This window comes from Pipistrellus hanaki (assembly GCF_964339955.1).
Source record: "Pipistrellus hanaki genome assembly, chromosome: 6".
In the NCBI taxonomy this organism is placed as follows: Eukaryota; Metazoa; Chordata; class Mammalia; order Chiroptera; family Vespertilionidae; genus Pipistrellus; species Pipistrellus hanaki.
The window spans coordinates 46,489,953-46,513,125 of record NC_140508.1 but is presented as its reverse complement, the minus strand read 5'-3'; positions in this window follow the sequence as shown (position 1 = coordinate 46,513,125).

Sequence of the window (23,173 nt, the reverse complement as noted above, 5' to 3'; positions counted from 1 at the left end):
AAGCAATGAGAAGAAGGTGTGTCTACTTTTGCTTGTCTGTCTAGTTCCATTATTCATTACTGAGTCTCTGAAAATGGTTTTTCAATTTTGATGACTGTAAAAGCCAACAGTTTATTCAGCCTGGATTGGATGAGATTGAAGATGAACCATGAATTGGTAATGTATGTACCTGATACATGCTTGAGAATTATGAGCAAGATGACCTGATATCGTGTTTTCTGAATAAATGGCTCTCAGACTTCCTAGGAAATTTCACCTGTATTACCTCAGAATGATCCTTGTCACTTTATACCTCATCAGAATGGGCAGACCAAAAAGTCTGCTATTAGTCTGCTTCTTGTATCCTACAAAATCATGTGTCATTAAGGAAAAATTGAGAAATGTATTTTTCATGTACCCAAATCCTATTAACATAAGAATCATCTGACTAAACTACTTCTCCTTTGATTGTAATCATGACTATCGAAAATATAATTTTATTTCTCCATAGGATTGACTCTCTAGGTGGAAACTAAGCCTGTGTTTCAACCCACTGATTACCCTACACCAGTGGTCGGCAAACTGCGGCTCATGAGCCACATGCAGCTCTTTGGCCCCTTTAGTGTGGCTCTTCCACAAAATACCACATCCTGGGTAAGTCTGTTTTGAAGAAGTAGTGTTAGAAGAAGTTTAAGTTTAAAAAATTTGGCTCTCAAAAGAAATTTCAATTGTTGTATTGTTGATATTTGGCTCTGTCGACTAATGAGTTTGCTGACCACTGCCCTACACTGACTGTAGCATTTGATCAGAATAGCTGTTCATTATAAGATGGATTCTGTTCCACCAGAAATTTAAAAATAGGAAAATGTCCCAACTGGCAAAGACAGTGAAGGTCAGAATCATTTTGTAGCTCCCTTTTATCCCAGAAACTATATATAACCTTTATTGTCAGTAGGATTTTTGTTTATATTAAAAATACTAACAATATGAAAATGACATACTCATTTTGAGAGCTGTATGTGGTTCAATTTCCCTTTTCAAGTCATCAGGTATAAGGCACTAACTATTCAGCTTTTAATATAAACATAATATGTACAAAGGCATTTTTTGAAAAGTAAATCAGATAGTTTATGGCTGGTGCTATATTCTTACAAACAAACAAACAAACAAACAAACAACAACAACAAAAACTATCACTAATACTTGAATATAGTAAGGGACACATAAAACTCCTTAGTAATGGAGTATAGTTTGAGATCTACAGCTTTTACAATTATTTATTCCTTCTGCCCATATCAGTTAGATAGAAATTCTTAAATGATGGAAATAAACATACTTTCACTTTCAAGGACTAAAAGTGGGTGTTGGTATTGAGAAGACATACAAGATAAGATCACAGTGATGCTTAACTTGAAACACAATGTCCAACTTTGAGAGACATTTTACCACCAACATGTTGGGAGTGGGAGCTCTGGTTTCAAAAATCAGATCATGTTTCTTGTCCTTTTAAAAATTCTCCACTTAAACTTAGCACAGTCTTAAAGGTCATGTAAAATAGATACAAAGTTAGATTCTGCATAATCAAATATTACTATGTTGATGTAAAATTTCTGATACAAGTATAGCCAATAAAATGATTGATTGACAGCTATCACTGGAATGAATACCCTTAGAAGACTAGGCATGAAATATATGAATAAAACATACATGTTCAAGTTACACTCTCACCTCATGTATATTATATGTAATACATGTAGGAGAAAAAGTTCATTTACATGATCCTATCAGGAGAAGATAGATGAAGTATAGCTCCTATTACCTTGAATATTAGCAAATGGCATTTAGCATAGTATTGCATCAAACTATCCTAAGTGACCTGGCAACATTACAGGTTGGCTCATATATAAGTAAAGCATAATAAAACGAACAGTGTGTTTTTATAATAAGCACATACTAGGTAGTTTAAATGAAGATGGATCCTCCTCCTTTTGTTTTGGTCTTACCCTATAAACAATACAAACAGTTTTAAAATGAGGAAGGAAAAAAGTACAATTTAATAACATATGAGGCCATTAATTTCACAAATGAAATGTAGTTAGAGAATTCTACTCAATAGGATTGTGGTGAGTTCTATGTCTATAGGATCTTATATTAGCATCATTATGTTTAACTTAAAATTGGCTTGTTCATGGATTTCAAAGAAAAGTAGAGAGCTGATGCGTATGTACTGTCTTGTCCCTGAGCACATGCAAGACTAGTTTTGTATAATGTAAAATGAGTCAGAAAGACATTGAGTTTGTGACTGGGGGCTGTAATTAGTGGCGGAGGTTTTATAACTACAGTGGAGGAAGACTCCGGTCCTAATAGAATATTAACATTAATATAAGGATGGAAAAACCCTTCAGTTTGCATACCTAAAAGTAAACAACAAAAACACAGTTTGTAGAGCTACTATACCTTGCTTCCCTGGGTATTGAATGCATTTTCAGAAGAAAGAAACAATTTTATAAATCAAATGTTATTCCCTTACAGTTTGGAAGGAGTTGGCTAACTAGTCACTCTCTTTAGTCCAAAAACATTTGGGGAAAACAATATTTGGCCCCCTTGAGAATCTCTTTTCCAGGCTGGCTCACTTACTCACTCAATATGCTTCTGTTGACTTAGAATCTGACTCCCAACAGGTGTAACTTCTGATTTTTATATTCTTCCTAATTATTAAAGGTTTCTTTCATGCTATTGTTTTTCCTTTTAGCTTTTGAAGTAGAAGAATAGAAAATACTCATGGCAGCAAACCATCTAGTGGGATATTCAAAGTGTTCGAATAACATATGGTGTGTCTGCATTTATAAAATGAATCTAACTGCTCACAAGGAGTTTCAAATTGCAAGCGATACCAGGATTTATCCAAATGCCTATCACCTGTATTCTCACAGCATAGATGTTATCTAGAAAAAAAGATTGCAAAATATGCATTACAAAATTTTTAGAAAAGATATTCCAGTTTTAGTGGAGGAAGCAATTTACATGATAATGCATAGCAAATCAACCATAACATACCAGGCTGTCCAGCCAGGTAGGAGATTTTCCAAGTGTTACATAGAATGAATCACGACATTTGTGTTCTTTGGGTAATAAGAGACTCATTTTTCTGTTCAGACAAACTCTAACACTTCCTGTCCTACCAGGACTTCCTGAACCCAATGTAGTAAGGCAGAAACCCACAAGTGTTGAAAGACAGTGCAGAGTGGGAGGTCTATGTGAAGATAGCCAATGCTAGGGAGGCAATGTGCAGGATTTAGTAGATAAAGCAATCTCAGTAAGTATCTCTCTAAGGAACCTAATAAATCTTATTAAATCTTAATAAGAAACTAATATTCTCTTTAATAATTATTAAAATACACAAGATAGAAAGAGTATTCCAAAAGGAGACAGTGAAAGTCATGGAAAAAAAACAACTCGAAGAATTCCCCTTATTTCCACCCTTAGTAAAGAGTCCATAAAATCTCCTGTAGATAGATTAATTATGAGAATGGCTTAATCATTCAGGAAGCTCCATAATGAAGTTTTAGCCATTTTCAATTGATCCTTTTGTAGCTATTGTGTTGTAGATAAAAATCATGTGAAGATACTTGACAAGAACCTTGAACCAGAACCAGGCACTGACAGTGGTATGTGAAGGGTATGAAAGACAACTGCCATCATGACTCTGGGGCCAAGAGTGCCATTCCTGAGTGGCACGCCTGATTGTGATAAATAAGCAGCTAATGCTTAGAAACTTTTCCCCAGGTTATTTGTGAGATTGAAACAACAGCCTCCTTGTTTCCCTGGAAAGATATTCTGTACCAGTGATCATTTAAAATTTTTGTAAACAAAGAACAATTTCAGTATTTGGAAATGTTTTACCTGTATGTATAAAATAAATCTCTCAGGAAGATAAACAATCCAATCAAAAAAATGGGCAAAAGGCCTAAATAGACCTTTTTCTAAAGAGGACGTACAGAAGGCCAAGAGACATATGAAAACATGCTCAGTCACTAATCAACCAAGGAATTCAAATCAAAATGACAACGAGGTACCATCTCACACCTGTCAAAAAGGCTATCATCAACAAATCAACAAAGGACAAATGCTGGAGAGGATGTGGAGAAAAAGGAATCCTCATGCACTGCTGGTGGGAATGCAGACTGGTGCAGCCACTGTGGAAGACAAGAGTTTCCTCAAAAAACTAAAAATGGAACTCCTATTTGATCTAGTGATCCCACTTCTAGGAATATATACCAAACAATCAGAAATACCAATTAGAAAGGATATATGCACCTCTATGTTCATAGCAGCATAATTTACTATAGCTAAGATTTGGAAACAGCCTAAGTGCCTATCAGCAGATAAGTGGAGTACAAAAATGTGGTACATCTACAAAATGGAATACTAAGCTGTGGTAAAAAGGAAGGAACTCCTACCATTTGTAACTGCAGGGATGGACCTGGAGAGCATTGTGCTGAGTGAAAAAGATAAAGATAAATATCACATAATCTCACTTATTTGTGGAATATAATGAGCAACATAAACTGATGAACAAAAATGGATCCAGAGACAGAGAAGCATCTATCATACTGTCAAACCTCAGAGGGAAATTAGGGGAGGGTCAAGGAAATTAGGGGACGGTCAAGGGTAAGGGGAGAACTCAACCAAAGGGTTTCTATGCATGCATATAAGCCTAACCAATGGACAGAGACACCAAGGCGGTGAGGGCACGAGGTGGGAAGGCAATGAGGGGATAAGAACACTTATGTAATACCTTAATCAATAAAGAAAAAAATAAATCTCTCATATTCTAAAATGAATCTATATATTTTTACCCATGTTATGCTAGGTAATTACCCTTCCTTTATTCTTTAAATATTTATACAATAGAGGCTCAATGCATAGGCCTTCCTTTCCCCTGCTGCCTGCACTGGCTTATTCAGCACCCAGGACCCAGGATTCCCTCACAGCCCTGGCTTCTTTGTTTGGAAGGTCAGGAAGGATGTTTGGAAGGAAGTCCAGTTTAATTAGCATATTACGCTTTTAGCTTTTATTATTATAGACTAGTGGCCCTATGCATGAAATTTGTGCAAGAGGAGTGGGGGTGGGAAGGGTATCCCTCAGCCCGGCCTGCACCCTCTCCAATCTGGGACCCTTCCTGGGATAACAGGCAGTTGGACATCCCTCTCACAATTCAGAACTGCTAGCTCCTAACCTCTCTCCTGCCTGCCTGATTGCCACTAATTTCTTCTGCCTGACAGCGTGATTATCCCTAACAGCTTCCCTTCTGGCTTGATTGCCCCTAACTACCTCTGCCTCAGCCCTGCATCCGGAACCCAGGATTCTCTTCTCCAGCCAACCACAGGCACCCAGGATCCTCCCTCTGGTCAGCCATAGGCACCCAGGCCAGCTGCATCCACAAGGGATGGTGGGCAGATAGTTTCACCTGGGCTTGCAGCTGCTAGTGCTGGCACCTGGGACCATAGGGTGGGCAGCTTCTCTGTCTCCAGGGCCACAGCCAGCTACAGGTACTGGTGCCTGGGACTGCAGGGTTGGCGGCTTTTCTGTCTGCCAGGCTGTAGCCAGCCATAGGTGCTGGCTCCTGGACCACAGGAGGATGGCTTCTCCATCTTCCCTGGGATGCAGTGGGGGCAACTTCTCCAGCTCACTGTGGCCTGGGATCACCGGGCAGGTGGCTTCTTTGTCTCCCTGGCCGCAGCCAGCCTCAGGCACTGGCACCCGACTTCTCTGACCCCCACGAGCCTGGAGTGGCTGGAGTGGGGAGGAGGAGAGGGATGGGACTATGGCCATGTTTCCAGGTTAATTTGCATACTCACTCTGATTGGCTGGTAGCGTGGCAGAGTGACGGTAATTTGCATGTTTCTCTTTTATTAGTATAGATTGTTGACAATGACTGGTTAATCTTTGTTTACTCTTGTAAGCATGCTTATTTCTATAATATTTTTTTCATAAGTCAGTGTCTCCTGTTATTAACAGTTTCTGTTACACTTCCTGAATATTCTAGAATTTATCTATGACTTTTATGACAACGTTTCTTACTCTCCAATTGCATCACTTGATTGTTGCTAAAAGAGGTATCACAGTCTGTGACTGTCCTGGAAGTAATATGGTAGTAATTTTCTTAGTTCCCATACCTTATACTACTTTGATATGTTCACACAACCTATATTTTCAGAAAATTATGAAGAGAAACAAATTGTTTTAAAATATAATTTGACTTGTAAATAATGAGGATAATTGGATTTTAAACAATATTTTTAATATTAATTTCACATTTTCTGTACTAAGGTAAACAATTATAATTGTTTGCAATAAACTCAATTGATAAAATTTTACTAGTTTTATTTTGTTTTTTGAAAAGCTTAAACAGGTTTTATTTTACAAAAATATTCACTAACTACTAATTTAATTCACCAAACAAAAAGAAATATTCACTTAAAATATTTTGATAACTATCAGGCAATTGTTTATCTCTGATAGCTTTTCCCTGGTCCATAATTTAGTAATGTACTATATTTCAACATTGTTTTCCTTAATGCATATCATAATGCTTTGACAATTTATAAGCTTTGTAATTTCATGACTTAATACATTTACTTTTATAAAGCTTATTTATTTCATTTTGTCACTGAGTTTATTTTATCAATGAGTAACCCTACAATTAAACTAGCTTCTCTATTTTAAAGTTATTGTTTTAATTAGTAAAATGTATTACCAATTCATTGGCATACATCTTAAATTATTATTTTCTCAGATTTTCATTTACTATAAATTGGTTTCAATTAAACTTTTAACTGTTTTTAAATGTTGGTATGTTTGATATTACCCATAATAGAATTTAAATGCTACCTATTATCTAAAATATTCATTTTCTGTTTAATTGTCATTATATTTCAATACATTTCATTATATTTCAATATTATAACATTCATTTTACATTTCATTGTCATTTCAAAGCCAGTTTGGATTTAACTTTTGCTTAGGCTTTAAATTTCCAAATATCCACCATATGTGTGTGTTCTGAGGTTCACTTTTGAATTGTCCTATCCCAAAGGAGCTCTGCATCGTTAAGCCTCAGTATCCTCTAATTCAAGACTTTTCTATTTTATTTCCAAATTGGGGTGAATATGCTGACATAAATTTCTCTTTCATATGCAATAATAATTCCTGATAAATCACTTAAGGTAAATAAACAACATTGTCTTTCTACTGTTAAATGATGTAATGATAAAACAAGGCTGCACCCCAACTATAGAAATTTCATATTCACACAGACTTGTTTTTGTTTTTCAAAATAATAACAAGGGATGTTTTATGGAACATTTAAACTCTAGCTTTCCATTACCTCCAGCTTCATTTGCATGCGTCTCCCAGTTTGTCTCTTCTGTTTGTAAATGTTGTTCTTCTAGATTGCCAGAGTTTAGCTATAATATAATAGCTATTTTTTATTTGTGTATAAATGACATGCAACTGAGAATTACAAGACTGCAGGAATGGAATAATAATCAACTCATTTGCGGTGAAGTGGACTCATTATCATGCCAGCTGCTGGTATTTCCCACCCAGTATTCTTCCTGGCAAACAAGGTCCCAGGGGGAAAGTCTTCCATCTGGCTAAAGAAAATCATCCAGCACTTTCAAAGTCTCTTCAAGATCTAGTCTTAGTTGTTTTACTATTACTACCACTACTACCGCTACTACTACTATTTAAAAATCACATACTTGGTATACTTGGTTTTCAGTGGCAGCTTTTTCTCTAATGGATTCAATGTATGCAAGCAGACTTCAATATACTTGTTATGATATTGCTTAGTTTTAGGTTAGATTTACATATGAATTACATGTGAAAGAAATTCTGAAGAGATGCACATAAGTTTGTACATTGGTGATATAATATCAGCTCAACTTCAGAATATAATAAATTATACAGAGTACTGACAAATTCAGATCTCATATGCATATATTGTAATCATACATATGGATGCATATATGTTCGCATTGCAGAAATCATTGTAATGTACAGTGAGTGTAGCAAGGAAATGGCAATTTGTCTTTTTTTTTTTTTTTAAGACTTTTGACTTTAGATGTCTTACAAAGTATTGATTTAAAAACCTCTTATTAAAAATCAAAAAACCCTCTTATTAAGAAGTACTTGCTAGCCTGGCCGGTGTGACTCAGTGTTTGAATATGGACCTATGAACCAAAAAGTTAGTTTCATTTCCATTCAAGGCACATGTCCAGGTTTCAGGCAGATCCCCAGTGGGGGGTGTGCAGGAGGCAGCCAATCAATGATTCTCATCATTGATGTTTCTATCTCTCCATTCTACTCTGAAGTAAATAAAATATATATTTAAAAAAGAATGGCAGTCACAGTCCTAATAATATACATTATATTTTACATTTGCAATAGGGTGAAATTCTAGAAGTATGAACAGTGTTCAAGAAGAGAAACACAAGCAAAAGTAATTTCTCTTACATATCTATTGTATTATCTTTTTTTCTATATTTTTTCTACCTTCACACTTTATATAATATTATAGTTATATTGCCCTGTCACCTAAAGTGGTACCTTGTGAATAGTACACCTTTAAATCAATATGATATCAATAAATTAATGGTTTTATTATTTAATAAATATTCAAGAGAGCAGAAGCAATAATTGTTCAGACATAGGGGCAAACAACATAAAAGACATAGAAAACAAACACACAGGAAAAGGAAAAAGGAAGGGAGGAGAGGCATAAATAAATGGAAGTCAGAAAGAGGAGCACAGGAGACAAAAAAAATTTGTATAAAATATTTTTAATACTTTGAATTTGAATAAAAAATTTTTAAGCATGCCTAAAACAACTTGAAAGATACTACAGTCAAATATTGACATGGTATGCCATTTTGAATATCTTTGTTGTTAAAAGAACATAGAGACATCTAGAGGATTTCAATACAAATAATTAAAGGGAAAGAAAAGAAAATCTTTACCTGGAAATGAAAGAAAAAAAATATTAAGTTCAGGAAATCAACACGAATGATCAAATACAACTTTTTCATCTTCCAGCTCTAAGAACAGTGTCAGCCTGCCCTTACCTTATCTCTACATTTCTGCGGATACCCTCTGAGGAAGATTTGTAAAAAAAAAAAAAAAAAAAAAAAAAAAAAAAGCCCCTTGATGTCATTTATAATAAATTCTTGAGGCATATTTCACTTTCAATTCCACCTTGAGACATTAATCCTAAATATTATTAAAAATAGGTAATGTCTAAATGGAACAGGTCAAGAGGAACAGGAAAACATAAGTAAAACCCCCTATTTGTAACTTTTTTAGCTTTCATTCAACAAATATTTAAGTTCCCATTATGTGATAAATAGATGTTGGAGATAAAGAAGGCAGGGGCAGTGAGGAAGGCAGCAGAGACACTTTCATGGAGGGAGTTTCTATTACTGTAGTGTGGAATAAAGAGACATTTGAGACGTAGCATAGTTGTGGGTAATCCATTAACACTTGTCTTAGCTGCGTAAAAAAATGATAATTAACTTGTAGATCTGCAAAACACTGTGTGAGAAGGGACATGGGCTCCAGGATGTTTGATAACAAGCAGGGTGAGAAACAGCACTTAGACAAACTAGATTTACATAAAACGTTATGAAGCTGAGGGGCCCTTGATCTGAGGATTCTGACAGGCACCACAAAGAAAGCCGCTTCATTTCAAGCTGGATCACAAGGGGAAGGTTATCTAGTCAAAGGACAGGCTTAATGAGCCTAGTGAGGAAAAGAGACCAGCCTTTTAGAGTATAGAGCAAATATTTTCTATTTCACGGAATAAAATTCACTTCAAGTTATTCCTAGAAAAACATATTGTGGCATAATTTGGGTCTCTGAATCACATCCAGTATTCTCAATGCTGGCTGTTTCACTCAAGGATTTGTGAGTGTTTGTGTGAGTTGTACCAGATCTAGGTATGTATTTTGCCCAAGTTCCAGAGGTGAATCCAATGTGTAGGTGAGGCAGGATAGTAAGAAGCTAAGAAAATCCCTTGGTAAGTGGAATGAGAATCCGAGACAGCTAATTTAAACTGATTTACCTGCTTCCTTCTCCCTTGCAGGATCACTCCCTTGATCATTAAAGCCCTCAGGAAAATAAGTTTCTCATCAGCATCAAATAATGTTAGGAACAAAGCCTTGGATCTGTTGACCACAGAGACAGAGTTTTGGTCAAACTAGAGACAGCATGTAAGCCTCAGTTGTGTTTATGTCCAGGCCCAGAAAAGCAGCAAACCCAGAGGAAGCATCACCTGTGGCTGACATCAGGATCAGATGCAATAAACAATAACATCCTTACCCTTTGCATGGACCAATCACTAGAGACCAGGACCCTGATGAATATTCTATTGAGATCTTCCCCTGGGAACTCCTAAAATTCCTGCCTTTAGAAGACAGATAAATACCCTTAAAACAAAGGACCCAGTGTATGCTCTCTAGAGAGGGAGCATGTCTGTGCATTTCCCCCTCCTTGTTTCCTTAGATAAGTATCCTTTGCTTTCTTTCTCCTAAGCTCCAAGGGACCTTCTTTTGCTTCTGTAACTTGTTTCCTGAATCCACACGGCCCAGTTGGCTCATGTCTTCTGCTATTAGTAACGTTATTAGTAAAGCTTTGGGGCATTTCCACGCGCGTGCGCGTGCGCGTGCACACACACACACACACACACACACACCCACACACACACACACACACACACACACACACACTCTACCATGACATAATAAAGGCAACATAAATTAAAAAGAAAAAGGGATAAGGACAGGTTAACTGCTAGCCAAATAATCCATGGACCTATTACAATGTATCACCAAGTGATAAACCTAGAGGTAACTAACTGATGCCAAGAAAAATGCCTAAGGAGACTACAAAGGAGCCAGATACTCCTGCTGCTAAATTATCTCCTGCAGGTTGGCCTGGGTATCTTACAACTGGCATACCCACAGCTGTCGCTCACAACACCCTGCCGTATTGTCTGAGCTAATTATTTACGAATAGTTTGCTTCTTGAGAAAATGTGAGTCCTCTCTATGCACTTATTGTATCTTCACAGGAAATCATCCCTTTGTGTGTATTTCTTGTAAGATACAAGAAAGAAGGAAATATGTGTGAAACAGATTTGCCTCACCTACATCGGTCACTAAACAAAAGTAACATCATTCATTGTTATAGCTCTTCCTATATTGCTTATATTTTACATTAATTTAGCCACTTTTAAAACAATGGTTTATAGAACTGCAATAAAGTGGCTTAAATACTAACATAACCAGAGGTTTAAAATGTTGATATGTTATGTGCAGCCCGCCAAAATTTCAAAAAAGATCATACAAATGTACCTGCCTTTGATGTGCAATCTAAGTATTGTGGTATTATATGGTCAAATCCTGTTACAATTACTTGTAACATGAAGAAATGAGAATTTAACTGATTTGTATGCAACTGAGTATGCTGTAATGTAATGATTTTCAACCCTATTCACCTAATGGCACACATAAACTAATTAAAATTCTGTGGCACACCAAAATATATATATTTTATTGATCTGACAAAAAATAGGTATAATTTTAATCTATAAAATATAATAATAATAATTACTTATCCTTTTTTCACCAAAGTGACTTTTGAAAAAAAAAACCAGGTGCTTGTACTTGCATATAAAGATTTCTGGTACTAAGAATTAACCAATCAGTCAAAACATTATGCAACCTGACCAATAAGATGCAGCTTTACTATGTGATCAATATAGTTATGATTTAACATGGGTATTCACACTGGAGGGCTATTGTTGTGTTGGCTATTGTCATTTTTTTTTTTTATTTGACAACCCAAAGGAAAAGAGATCAGTGCCCTTGACTAAATAGCCAGATATTGCATGCTTTAAAAATTCTTGCAGCACACTTGTTGAAAATCGCTGCTGTAATGTATAAAAACAATTAAAAATCATTGATACTTTTTTTTAAAGTTTTTTTTTTTGCCTTTTTCCAAATAGCACTGTTCCTGTTTATTGAGAAATAATTGACCTACATGGCTATATAAGTTTAAGGGGTACAGCCTGGTGGTTTCTTTGATTTAGATATAGCATTTTGAGGTGTGTTAAATACATGACAATATTTTCCATCAAAGCCAGTAACTTTAAGAGAAAATTCATAGAGTCTTAGGACAAACTGAAACACACATGTTGCTTTTGATTCTATAAAATGACTAGACTATTATTTTTGTAAATGTGTCAGTGATCTCCAAAATATTGGCTTTTATGTTTATCTAAAGATAAAAAAAAAAAACTATTAAACCACTTTATTTTTTAAATTTTATTTTCTTAGATATTATGGAGCACTGGGCAAAATGAGAAAGAAGGGCTAGAAAAAAAACAGAACATCATGTAAGATTCATACAAAGGAGAAGAACTGAGATTTGATATACACACATTTTTAATGTATTAAATATTTTATAGTGTAGGTGGCAAATTTAGGTTGGAGAGAATTTTGAGGAATGGAAGAGTTTTACATGCTACATAACAGCTTGTGTTGGTGATAATAATTGGGATATACAAAGCACAAAGAAGGATGAAAGCCCTCCAGTTTAGTTTTCCTCTATGCTTTTAAAAATTAATGGCAGAACTTACTTAATTTAATGCCAAGAATGTTTAGGAACATACCAATTGAAATAAAATAGTTATTTACATGGTATTGTCAGCATACTTTAACCATTATTTAGCAAGTATTTCTTTTTTTATAAATATATTTTCTTTGTTTTCAGAGAGGAAGGAAGAAGGAGAGAGAGACAGAAACATCAATGATGAGAGAGAATCATTGATCGCTGCCTCCTGCACAACAGGGGATCGAGCTCGCAACCCGGGCATGTGCCTGACCAGGAATTGAACCTTGACCACCTGGTTCATAGGTTGATGCTCAACCACTGAGCCATGCTGGCCAGGCTTGACTACCATTCTTGCCTGCAAACTTGGAAGTAATATATCCATCTACAATAACCCCCAAATTCTCTCCTGTCATCAAAATAACTAAAAAATAAAATTAGTAATAACACACCCAATAGCTAACATATTCCCAGAATCAACCTTTACATATTTTTTAGTATTAAAGGAATTCATCTCTAATGCATTTTTAATTTTAGTCATGGCTTGTCATACTTAGAAAGAAGTGCATTTTATACTCTACTTTTCTTTCCAGCTGTTACACTGGCTAAAGTAGATAAATCTTTCCCTGTTGTTTCTTGTCCTCCATCTGCTCAGCTTGCTCACCACTATGTGATTAAATAGTCATTTATATTGTGAGTATTGAGATATAGTCAAATGGCTGCTGATTGATATTGTTAATGTATCTCTTCATGATTAGGGCATAAAAAAGCAAATCACATTCTTTTTTTCTAATTAACATTGTAGAACTAATCACTAGACTGCCTCTGGTGGTTTCCCTAAGATGGTTTTCTCTTGTTTTGTATTTTTTTCTCTTTAGATAATTATTGATGAACATAAAGTCTCCAAAATATCTCAATTAGTATTCAATGCTGGGGTTTCCTTTCAAGCAATCAAGTGTCTCAGATCCATCTACTGAGTAATATTTAAAACTGATTAATAAATATCCTGAGTGAAGGTTATAATTCTCCCCAGTAGAGTTGAATGGCTTCAGATCATTTTTCTTCTAATTCCTCAAGTGTTATTTTTCTTTCAAAATATTTTTCCTACTTATTTAGTGTCCAGTGTAATCCTGTCTGTCCCCCATGTTTCCTTATTATTATCACTTTCACCATTTCTTTATCTTTTCTATGTCTCTTTTCCTTTCACATTTTCTCCCTTTTATTGTTCTTCATTATTTTCTTTTTACTTGTTTCTGAGGCTCCCTGTCTTCCTCCCAATTTCTCGATTTTTTTCTTAACCCATTCAGGTTTTTTCCTTCAGCCACTAATGAATGTTTTAATTTTTTAAATCTTTCTATATCTCTATAAGTGTGCTATTTGGCTTCTTAATAGGGTTTGCCCTTTTCTTTCCTCTTCTCATTCTCTTATGCTCAAATTACAACACTTTTTAAATTCTCTTATTTCTAATTTTCCTTTTCCCCAAATATTTGCCCTTCAATTCTCTCTTAAGCTTTGTCATTGAGTGGCATATGTTAAGGTGGTTCAGAGACAGATGCATTTTAATACTTTATATAATTAGGTATTTAGCTATGAATCTCTAGGGCTTTGAAAATTATTAGTAAGCAAGGTAATATGGTGTTATCATATTTAGATAGAAACCAAGAGCAATAAGCCCTTTATAGGGAAAACAAATATTTCATAGGGTCACAAGTAGTACTTATGCAAATGTTCAAATTGCATAATTTGTTCTTTGGGAGGGCCCTTTGTACGCAACCTTGAGATGATCATCTTAAATAACTATGTAAATGGATAAACTTATTTAAAAGTTACAGAGCCCACATAGAGATACCCTGCCTACTAAAGCTGATATTCATTTCCTTGATTAGTTGATCCATGACAAGCAGTGTATGTTACTGGATCGCTGTATTACTTTGAGATACAGAGGCACACTGTAGTAATGCCCAGCAGTTGTTAAAAGTAGAGTGATTCTGCGCTGATGGACAAATTGTCACTATCCCTGATGAGCTACCACCTCCCCAGCCAGTGTGGACCTTCCCCCCCACCTTCACATCATGCAGCAACTGCAGACCCCATGCCTGGGCCAGCCAGCAGCCTGCACACCTGCTGCAGCACCCATCCTCAGCGTCTGCCCCACATCTGTTGCTATTTTACCCTAAACAACTGGATATAAAGATAGACTGTTGACATTTTTGTTAAACTGACAACCCAGTGCATCAACTAGTACATCCTGTGTGAAACTTACACACACATTATATGAAAGCCCAGAGGAAATGTTAGTAAAAATATAGCCAATGCCTTGCACTGTCCCTTCTGTCATCCCATTTAGTTCTGAAAGGAATCCTCAGCTGGGCTTGGTGTATTGCTTCAAGGTGAGGCTGGAGCTGTGCAGGTGTGACTGTAGATGCTGTGGAGGACACCTGCCCCTTTTGCTCCCACTCTGCTCACGGTTATTTCAATGAATAAGGGACTATGCAGTGATGGCCCAGCCTTATACGTTGCAAAGTTGCCAAGCCTTACTCGGTATTTCTTCCCAATGTTCTGTTTTACATGTCACAGGCTGATGACAACAGCTTAGATTTCTAAAGGCAATCAGGGCATATAAACATTTTTTTTTAATAAGTGGAATCTCAGCAGGTATGCACATGTTCTACATTCAGGAGCAATACATATTTTTAATGTAAAAATAAAATCATTACATTATAAATGTGAAAGCAATAAACAGCCTAAAAGAACAGCTTTCAACTAAAAGTTGCGAAAAACATCAAAAATTAGATGTCACAAGAATCATTATTAAATAAATTGGTTTCTAAATTTTCTCACAGAAAATAGTTTGTCTCTTTTTACATATTTTTGTTTTTTTAAAGAGATTCTCATGGAACATTCATATACTAATATTTGTTGTCAAGAGATTCATAATAAATATCTATTCCTCAACTTTGGCATTCATAGTTTTATACAGTCTTTCTCCCAAACGGTTGAGTTCCATACAAGTATGCTACCTAAAGCTCCCATTTGGTTTATTCTAAATATTTGGCACATTTGATCCTTTACTAATGCATCTCACTACACCTACCATGCAGTTTTCCTATATCTATCTACCAAACCTTATCCATAGTCAGCACTCAGTTTGAATGTCACTGCTGCATGGAACTTTCATTCCTTCCTGTCGGGCAGGCAGACCTGTCTCTTTTAAACTCACTCTGCATTCAGTGCCTAACTCCCCAACTGCACTCACCACATTCAGCTGGGCATTACTGTTAATTGAGTCTATTTCAAATCTTCCCTTTTAGACCTCAAGCACTTTGAGACTAGCAATGAAGTCATTATTCATTTGTATAAGGCAACAGTTCATGCATAATACCATGGTCAGGAGAGGTATTTAATAAACAATTAATGAATACAGCATAGACAACATTCACTTGGCAAAAATCAAGAGCCAATCTTTTTTTTTTTTTTACTTTTATTAAAAAATGTCTATTGGATTATATAGCTCAAGCCATTGTATACCTAATTACTCCATTTGCTACAAATGGCCTTGAGTAGGATTACATTAAACACAGACTTTGAAATAGAGTGAGGAATTAATAAGCCAAAGGGACAATTGGAGGAACAAAATAAAGGCAATATTAAGTCATTCAGTTAAGTTGTGAGATAAGCTGTTTGTATAATATTTCCTCCTGTTTATGAATTCATACTAAACTTTAGAAGAATATTGGCTTACTTTGAAAAACAGAATAAGATATTTTCTGAATTTAATTACACATCGCCAGCTTTAGGGGTTCCCTAGGTTTTTCATCAGAAGAACACTTAGGAAATATTATTTTGGTCAAAATGTCATGAGGTTACTTGAGGTGCCACTCCCCTCAAATATAATTCTTAGAGCATGTTTATATATGTAATTTATGTTTTCCTGAACTTTAGGAGTATATTTTATGCAAGAGCAGAACAGAGTGGTGAAAGAAAAAAAGAATTTATTATAAAAATATTGATTACATGTAAATATATCAGCAACTTCATTACAAATATTGACCAAGTCATGGGTAATCTTGGACATTATAATATTCCATTAATATATCACTGCATTATTTCCCACAGGACAATAACTATTTCACAAAGGAAATGGCATAGTAGTTGGGGCTCTAGTTATAATTCCTATTTCTACTCGAGTCTTAATTTTTTCCCCCAGTTCTATCATATTTTCTTCTTTGCTTTTAAAACCAATAATTAGTTTCTCTCTTTCTGTATCTCCTCTCTGTATTAATTAATTATATGTTAAAATTAAATTTATAATATATGTTGAATTATATGATAATTAAACACACACACACACACACACACACACACACATATATTTTACTGGTAATTTAATGGAAGGGGTGAGGAGGATGGGCTGAGACTCGCCCCTATGCCCACCACAGCCTCACAGCCCACAGTTCCTTTCAAGATGCACACATTATGCACTTGGCCCCTAGTTTGTCTATAATAAAGCAATTGGTCAATGGATACATATTAAACAAAAACTGTTAAAAACCAGCCCTCCTGGGCTGGGGATGCTTATCTTAATCAGCCCTTTTGTTTAAGATACAGGAAGAGGATTTTTAATGGATAATTAAGTTATCACTAAGGGAACCAAGAAATATTTACAAACTCCATATCAATAAATAATGCCACATACCTGGAGGTGGGGTTTTGGGGACAAGAAGAGATAAACCAAATTACATACTTATATGCATTGTCCATAGATATAGGCAATAGGGTAGTGAAGACATGGGAGGAGGGCAGGGACTGGGAGAAAGGGAGTAAAGGGGGGATAGGAAATATCTGTAATAGTATCTACAATAAAAAGTATATTCTGAAAAAATATCTAAAGAAATAAACAAACACATTCTTTGACATGGCCCCATGAAAAGTTGCATATAAAGAAAGAAACAAAACAAGATGGTGATTGTGATGGTAGTACATGCTACAATAATAAGCATCTATTTTTAGTTCAGTTATAATTGTTAAAATGTACCCTAGGAAACAAAAGTTGAAAAGAGAGGATTCATGTGTATTTTGTATTCTACAATGAAAAGTGAACTTACTGATTTTATACAATAAAAATCCAAGGAAAATCCTATATAATAAAGAGGTAATATGCAAATTGATCATCACTCCAACACAGAAGATGGCAACTCCCATGTGGACACAAGATGGCCACCACAAGATGCCCAGTAGGGGAGGGCAGTTGTGGGTAATCAGGCCTGTAGGAGAGAGTAGTTGGGAGGGACCAAGCCTGCCAAAGAAGGAAGTTGGGGGCAATCAGGCCTGTAGGGGAGTGCAGTTAGGGGTGACCAGGCTGGTAGAGGAGGAAAGGTGGGGGCAACCAGGCTTTTAGGGGAAGACAGTTGGGGGAGAGACCAGGCCTTCAGGGGGGAATCAGGCCTGCAGGAGAGGGCAGCTGGGGGCGACTGGGCAAGCAGGGGAGAGTCATTAGGGGTGACCAGGCCTGTAGGGGGGACAGTTCGGGGCAACTGGGCCTGCAGGGGAGGGAAGTTGGGGGTGACTGGGCCAGCAGGAGAGAGTAGTTAGGGGTGACCAGGCCTGCAGGGGAGGTCAGTTAGGGGCGACCAGGCTGGCAGGGGAGGACAGTTCAGGGTGACCAGGTTGGCAGGGGAAGGTAGTTAGGGCTGATAGGGGAGGTCAGTTAGGGGCAACTGGGCCGGCAAGGGAGCAGTCAGTTGTTGATGAGGCTGGCAGGGGAGTGGTTAGGGGTGTCAGGTTGGCAGGTAGAAGCAGTTAGGGGCAATCAGGCATTTAGGCAGGCTAGTGATTGGGAGCCAGCAGTCCTGGTTTGTGAGAGAGATGTCCAACTGCCCGTTTAGCCCTGATCCCAGATTGGAGAGGGTTCAGGCTGGGCTGAAGGACACACACCTCCCTCCTCCCCAACCCCCAATGCACAAATTTAATGCACCGGGCCTCTAGTAAAGATAGAAATATAAAATTAAAATCTATGATTGAGAAATTAAAATGTCATACTGATACCAAAGAGAAATTTAAATTAGTGAGAAAGAGATTCCCAGTATTCATTGGGCCAAACTGGAAAAACTAGAGGCCTTCATATATAATGAAGAGACAACATCATGACAATAATAATTATATTTATGAAAATGACCACAGAGAAAAATAAATAAAATAAAAATAATGTTAATATAATTTACAGATGATGACAATAAAACATTTCATTTTAGAAAGTGAAAAGAAAGCAGTGATATGAATTTTTCCTTTTTCCTATGGTTATATTTTTTGATGTTATTAAAAAATAGGTTCAAATACATTTTTTAAAAAACCAGTTTGAATTAGAAGTAAACATGGAGTATATATATACTAATTCTCTTTAGGAAAAATATTAAAAAATACAGATATCTAAAGATTATAGAAAACAAAAGAAAAGGCATAAATCAGAGGCTATTAAAAGATTTAGTAAGAAAATTACACACATCCTTTATAAAGGAAATACAGTGGCACATTTTGTTTATAATTGTGTATATTTGTGTTCAGTGTATATATTTCCATGGTGTGTAAATGCCTGTTTAATAAAATAATATCTTATGGCCAACAAAAGGTGAAAAATACATGATGCAGAATTGTTTTCAACTCAATGAGGCTCAGGCTACGGTGTGTTTTATTTCATCCATACACTCAACAAATATCTATACAATGTGTAATATTCACTTAATGCTGCTCTGGTACTGAACATAAGAAGATACAATGCAGAGATCATGAGCCTAAAACACTACCACTCTACTGTGAATGATAAGTGAGCAAATCAGTAATTATCATATAGAATGATCAAAAGCTTTTATTTATTTATATATTTTTTTGTTAATCCTCACCCAAGGATATTTTTCCATTGATTTTTAAAGAGAGTAAAAGGAGATGGAGGGACAGATAGAAACATCAATATGAGAGAGACACATCGATTTGTTGCCTCCTGTACGCACCCCAACCAGGACCAGGGAATAAAATCCAGAACTCTTCAGTCTAAGGTCTGATGCTCTATCCACTGAGCCAAATTGGCTACAGCCCAAGAGCTTTTAAAGAAAGAAAAAGACAAAGGAAAAGTCTCATGTTCATACCAACATAGAGCAAGGAGGCAAACCGTCTAGGTGTTTCTTTAGAAAACCAAGATTACCTTCATTTCCCTAAAGCACAGGTGTGTTTTTTAATCTAATATTGATATCTTTCAAAATTACATTAATTATAAAAATTAAAACCATAAAAATTAAATTAGAATTAACTGAGGTAAAATACTAAAAATAGAAAAGGATGAATTTAGAAAATTTCTACATTTGAATATAATGCTTATTGATAGTCATAAAAGTACTAAAAGAAATGGATTTTAGTTCAGAAAACTATACCCCCTTTGAGACTGTTTCTATAGCCTGTATTGGAAGGTTTTGTATTTTACCATATGGAGAAAATACAAATAAAATTTTTTATAGGAATGTTCACTAATTTCTGCCTTCTTCAAGTTGTGGGTTCACAACCCATGAGGTAACTTGCGATGCAATAAAAATACATTTTTGACTATTTTTTAAAGAGTGTGTGGGAGGATTTGACCAAGTTTGAAGTAAAGGGAACAGTCCTCACAAGACCACCTTCACTTCTAACTCCAAATGATACTTTAGGATGTTCTCAAAATCACTCTCAGTTTTGATAATTACCCAGATGTTCTCATAGACTTCACTGAAAGTGGTGTTAGTTATGGTTGTGGTTAATACCAGGTAAAGACAAAAATAAGCCCATGGAAGAGATGCGGAGGGTAGAGTCCAAGAGGGTATGAAATGCAGAGCTCCCCGGTATCCTTGGGCTGGATGATTGGAGAGCTGCCCACCAGAAGAGCTCCCTGGATTTCTGTGGCCCAGAGTTTTTATAGTGCTCTGTCGTTTGGGCATGAGTGACTGCCCACCTGGCTACTCTCCCTGTCCAGCCCCTCCTGAAGTCATCTTATAGCCCATGACTCAAAGTTCCCTCCCATATCTCATTGTTAACAAGGCTCTGGGCGCTCTCTTCTAAAGCATCTTGCTACTCTTAGGCTGGCCCAAGGCACCAGAGGCAAAGAGAGACTCTGGTCAGGCATGACATTCCAAGGGCTTAGAGATGACCTCTTAGAACCCAGAACGAAAGCCAGAACTCTTTTGTGCCACATTAAATCCGTGACTACACAATGTCAATCCTCATTTAAGTGATCAAAATAAAGTTCACGTGGAAAGTTGATAATATGAAGCTTATGGTCCATAAGACAGTTGGTTGAAAAATAACTTTTAGGCTCTGGTAGCTAGCTCAGTTGGTCAGAGTGTCATCCTGATACACCAATGTTGTAGATTTCATTTCCAGTTAGGGCACATACAAGAGTCAACCAATGATTGCATAACTAAGTGAAACAACAAATCAATGTTTCTCTTTCCCTCTCTCCCCCATTTCCACTCTCTATAATTAAAGTTAAAAATGTTTTAGGGATTAGATTATAGTTCGCTCAGTTTACTTTATATTCAGAAGACTCTTAGAAAATATTAAATCATTATCAGTATGTAATACAGAAAATATCTTTTAAATGAAAATATCTCTAAATGTGATTTTTTAACTTCAATTGCCATGGAAATAAAAAATATTAACATTAGAAGTAAATCTAGTTTTAAGTAATTATTCCACAGGTTCAATGCATATTAAGCCAATCCCTTTTTTAAAATTCCGGAGTAGAAATATCCTTGAAACATTATTATAAAGATGCTGTAAAATTAAAATGGCCAACCTTAAAATATCAGCTTTTGGAAATAGCTCTCTTTCTGGAACCTAATAAGCCAAGTTGCTCTCCCCCACCCACCCCCAAGAGGGAAAATACATTTTATGACTATGTTGTAAACCATTAAGTCTACAGTGTTATAATTAAAATGCTGACATAGTTTTAACCATAGTAATGAAATTTTCATCACTTTAATGTCTTAGCTGCTACAGGGAAAGACAATCAAAACATTATCTAATATTTTGGCAGGTGAGGAGGGGGAGGGTACCCGCATAATGTGATTATCTCTGAGATACCGCTAGCTCTACATAAACAGTCTGTGTTTCCTTCCACGTACACATATCCTATTCATAAAAGAACATGGAAATTCCCTATGCTTTCTTTAGATTTCAAAATTGGCCTCGGAGATAATTCAAATGTGCTTCCTCCTCATTATTCAGAAGTAACCAGCTGAAAGTTTAAAAAGAGCTGTGAATATCAACATATAAAACTGGCAACCAACCATGATGGCATAATCCCAACAATCCAGTTTTAAACTGACTCACACTAGACACTATACCCAGACTGAATACAGGTGGCATTTTATCTATGCTTATACCACACACAGGTGGAACTTTATTTCCACCTCACATTCATTTTATTTTTTTTTTCATCTAACTTCTATTTTAGTCTTTTCTATTCCTTCTCTGGGATCCCCAAAGGTGTAAATTCTTTTGAGGATAGAGATAATGAATTCATCATCTATGCATTTTCCACAGGGGAGAATAGGTTCTTATTAACTTCTATAATTACTCTTCCTAAAATTGTATTAATTTAACAAACCTGCAATATGGTTGTTAAATTGTACTTTCTTCCAACGTTTTACTCAGTGAAATTCTTGGTGTGGTGTGACAGCTTGCTCTGGTTGTGCAACCAGAGATATTGCTTCTAGTTACATTAGATTCACACCCCTTTGCTGATCACCAAGTTACGTGCCCAAGGCCATCAGCGGAAAATGTCCAAATATGCCTCTGTTCCAAGAGTCTCCTTGTGCATGCCTAACTATCAAAAGAGAAGAAAGTGTAATGTGGAAACAGTATTTTTAAAACCCTGTCCTCTGTTCTACTGAGAATCTAAATCTCAGGAATGTGACTTCCCAAGCATCTGCTAGGGAACACGGCGAGGCTGGCCCGCATGCTTATGAGTCCTGGCACTGCCAAAAGCGCCCCATGCATGGGAGGACCGGCTGGCGCCCAAGCTGAAATGGAGCAAATGGAGGGCAGACTACAGCAGGTTCAGGGAAGGCAGCGACATGGGAGGGGACAGGTGCCAAGTTCGCTCAGAAGCCACCTACATATGTCCGCTTGCTTTGTGACTGTAGTCTGGTTTATTGCATTTCAGAGGGTGAATTAAAACACAAGAGATGGTGAGAGATGATACTTCATCTCAGTGGAAAATAAAAGTCAGCACAGATGGTGAGGATCCAGTCCTCCTTTTACCTGGACATACAAAGGTGCCAGTTTGTCAATGAATCGCCTTACTTGGCTGCAGCCACATAAATCGCAGTGGGGGATTTTAGTGATTTAGGTAATTGCTCTTTTCTTCCTCTGGTCCCTCAAATAATTTCTAGAGCACAAAATGCCATCCTTATAATTGTGCTGATTCAGGATTGGGAGATAAAGCAAAATGAAAACTATTCATGCAACATGGTATTGAAGATTTTTAAAAAAATAAAGAA